Raw genomic sequence first — 3935 nt, forward strand, 5'->3', positions numbered from 1 at the left:
AGGATGTCCTTTTTGCCCCAACACTACGTGTTTAGAGTCCGATTTGCGCGAGGTGGGAAGGTGGGGCCGTACTAAACCAAATGGTGTGTAAAGGTAAAACCGACGACCGCCGGACCCATGACATAACAATAAAATATCGCGCTTGTTTAGGGGTACATTTCAGGGAATACTTGCCCAGAGTATCGTTTTGTTTCCGATTCTTGTTAAGGGTAGGGTTCCCGGGGGGGGGGCCACTTCCATTGACGAGTGGATACCATGCGCGACCATGGGGTCTCGAAAAGCACCCTAAACACGTATTTTCCATATTCTGAAAATGCACCCCTTAACAAGTATTGACGTGTGAAACCCTACCCTTAACAAGTATTGGAAACTCTTGATAAGTATTCCCTGAAATGAACCCCTAAACAAGTACAGCGATATGTCACGGGTCCGTCGGTCGTCAGTTACTTTTACACATCACTTGTTTAGAACGGCCCTACCTTCCACACGTCGCGCAAATCGGACTCTAAACACGTAGTGTTGGAGCAGAAAGGACATCCTTTATAAAACATTTTAATTTTGTTTTATCATCCCCGCAAATTTGACCCTAAACACGTAGCTTTCCTAACGAAATAGATACCCGTTTTTCATTATTTTTGTGTTTTTGACACCCTTATCACGTTACGTACGTAACGTGCCCTATCTCTTGAAAAAGACATCCTTTTTACGTGTTTTTTTGGTCGCGCATGGTATCCACTCGTCAATGTAAGTGCCCCCCCCCCCCCCCCCCCGTGGTAGGGTTTCACACGCCAATACTTGTTAAGGGTGCATTTTCAGAATATGGAAAATACGTGTTTAGGGTGCTTTTCGAGACCCCATTGCAAAGACCTTATAATATATTACTAGACCGAAAGCTGCGTGTGCGTTCAGCACAAAACAAATGAGATTAGGCTCCGCCTACCGCGATCATTTGAAGACAAAAATAAGCCCTCATTGACATTCATGAGCATGAAGATATTCATAATCCGGCCTTTTCATTGGCTAGGAGCGTCATTAATACGCGATTTCCCCGATTCTTTGTCATCGATACTAGTGGTATCGTGTTACAGAATTAATTATTCATTTGACCTCATTACGTCATCTAATTCATTCATTCTGAAACTTTTCTTTCCACACAAAAATGGACCTACGAACACTCCGGTGAGTACGTATAAATTGATTTAACCACATTAATTCAGTGGACTATTTACACATTTCACACTGTATTTTGTGATCTAAGGTTATTTCTTTAACTAATGAGAGAGTTTGCTATCATTCTTCTGTTAAAGAAAAACAGAATTTGGTCTTTGAAATTGAAGTTAGATTGTCATCGTCGCCCGGCCCAGTGCAGCCTGTATGTTGCTTTTCAGTGGTTATGCCGCTGTGTCAACCACATGTATTTTGTACGGGCTCCTAGCCGGCTGGGCATCGAGAGAAAATCGGGCCGGGAGCCCACGATTGATTAAAACAAGAAGAATGAAGCTTCTTTTTGTACACTGTATAACGTTAGATCTAACTGTTAGAGGGAGATCTGCATCTATCTTCAGTAGATCGAGACTCAGTCAGGAATAAACTGTGAAGCGGAGTGTGGAAGAAGATATGCCTGTCATCATTGTGTCAATCCTCACTAGATTCTCGTCAGTTTCACTTTCAGATATCAAATTTATTTTGCATAACTTCAGGCTTCTTCTGCATTTAGCCCCCCACCCATTTTAATTCTTATTGTTATTTATAATATATAGTTAGACTCGGTATTAGAAATAACATGCTGCTCTGCATGTTTGTCTTACTCTTGTTATCAATAGATCAAGATCTAATTTCTAACATGGTTAACAGAGCCTAGTCTTGCTTCTTAATTTTACTTCATCAGTTTATGTTATTTTTATCCATCGATGCTTGTACGTAGATCTAGGCCTACCTAATTCAAATCTAGTCATCTAACTTTTATTTTGCCAACCCTCGACACGTACCCCCAGGGCTTAGGCTCTAGGTCTATAATTTTAGGCCTAGATGTAGGTCTGGGCCTAAACGACTACATTTACATGTACGAGTATGACTGTCGAGTGGACCAAGGAGATCTAGATCTACTCTCGGTCAATAATGGCAATGAAGGTTTAGCCAGGAATAAAAGTCAGACATCAAAAATTTTTAAATCGATATACATCTAGGTAAAGTCATCGAAGGGTTAGCTTTACATTCTAGGTCTAGATAGATCGAGAGTCTATCGATAGTCTAGATCTAGACCTTATTTAGATACATGAATGCTGTCACGAAGCACTGATTCTGGTTGGACTAGATCTATACTTTTTTTACAAATAGATCTAAACCTAGTGCATGAGATTATGAAATTATGTTGTTAAAATCAAATAAATTAAGATTCGGAATAAAAAGATGCAGATTTTTTTTTTTGGGGGGCAGACATGTGAAAAATTTAGAGAAACCTGAAATTCAGAAAGCGAGGGCCCGAAGCAACCAATATTGCATAGGGCTGTTTTTTGCATTTTCTAAATTGGATTTCATGCAATTCTTTTTTTTTATGAAGGTTTTCACATTTTAGCTCCCACCCAAACCCCTCCCCCTAGGCCTACAGTGTTAGAAAATTTATCCTTAAAATAAAAGAAGTTCCTGCAGCAGAGTCTCGAGAACACCTGTAATTTTACCAGATTGCATAATCTTACATCATATCATGTAAAATTACAGGAAATTCGTATTTGGTGTATGGAACCTTACAAATTTCCTTAAATAAAACACCATTTTCCCCTTTTTAAACAGACCTGTTCTGTAGAAAAATTCCTGTTTTATGAATTTACAGAATGATTGTTATTGCTTTCTGCAAAATCTTGTTTTTTTTCTGTAAAATCAGGGTTTTTTTTATCAGTGTACATACGGCCATGAAAGAGATCACTTGACACTTATTGTTCTCTCTTTTCTTTCACAAACAGGTTGAGTTTGAAGAACAAGAAAAACAGTAGAGGTCTACCCGGTACCTATGGTTAAACATGATGATCATAAGTGCATGCATCATTTTGCAGATTCTCATCCAGGTATAAAAGTTAAACTAACCCATACAAAATTACAGATACATTACATGCATTGAAATGAATGTTAACCATGTTTACATTAAATAAAAATAACCTGAGCAACTGCTAAGAGGTAGGATCTATACTGAATATACACTTCTTATATATACAGGCTCTCGACTCTCTCGAGTCTAAAATAGAACCAATGCCAAAAGTTATGTACCTTGGGCAAATTTATAAAATAAGGTCATGTCCTTGATCTACTATTATTTAAATGGCCTTTTTATTTCCTATTTGTTTATAAACAAAGCAATATTTATTTTTCATGTCTTATATTTGATAAAATTCATTTTATTCATTCTTTAGTGTGATATTCATATTTCATATTTGTAGATTTACAATCTTTTTTAAATCTTATTATTTTACATTTTGTCCAATAGGATGATGCAGCTCTACAATTTCCATGGAGGTGATTGATGATGATAAACAATTGGTGAAGTAGGCCTAATAGAACAGTGATAGGACCACAAAGAGAAATACAACCTACAACAGTTATATGAGTGAGTTAATTAGTGATTATTTTTAATAATGGGGGGTTTTCACAATTTTTTAAGGCAACAAATAGACCTGCCTTTGAAAAAACCATTTCAATTCTGTTTTTAGATTATAGTTAGCTGTCGTTTTTATTCGCAGATAAAAATATTCTGTGCAACAAAACATATCAACTTTAATTCTGACTATTATATATAATTTATATATGTTAATTCATATATTCATATTTATAGGAAATCTCTGACATTTTTTTTATAGAGTACATGTAGTTATAATGGAGAGTGGTATGTAAACTGCACAGAACAGGTTTAAGTGATATGCTTTGTAGAAGTACAAGTTTATAAT

The 3935-nt window shown here is 36.7% G+C and overlaps 1 long non-coding RNA gene across 2 annotated transcripts; it reads left to right on the top strand.

Annotated features, from left to right (window-relative positions):
- Window positions 1-1114: 1114 nt before the first annotated feature.
- On the top strand, window positions 1115-3592 carry LOC135153323 (uncharacterized). Of its 2 annotated transcripts, none has more exons than XR_010292779.1 (3): window positions 1115-1179; window positions 2961-3062; window positions 3479-3592. It is a non-coding gene; the product is annotated as an uncharacterized LOC135153323 (long non-coding RNA). The 2 variants fall into 2 exon arrangements; XR_010292778.1 differs by having other exon boundaries at window positions 1135-1183.
- Window positions 3593-3935: the final 343 nt, after the last annotated feature.

The sequence above is a fragment of the Lytechinus pictus genome, chromosome 2 (assembly GCF_037042905.1).
Source record: "Lytechinus pictus isolate F3 Inbred chromosome 2, Lp3.0, whole genome shotgun sequence".
In the NCBI taxonomy this organism is placed as follows: Eukaryota; Metazoa; Echinodermata; class Echinoidea; order Temnopleuroida; family Toxopneustidae; genus Lytechinus; species Lytechinus pictus.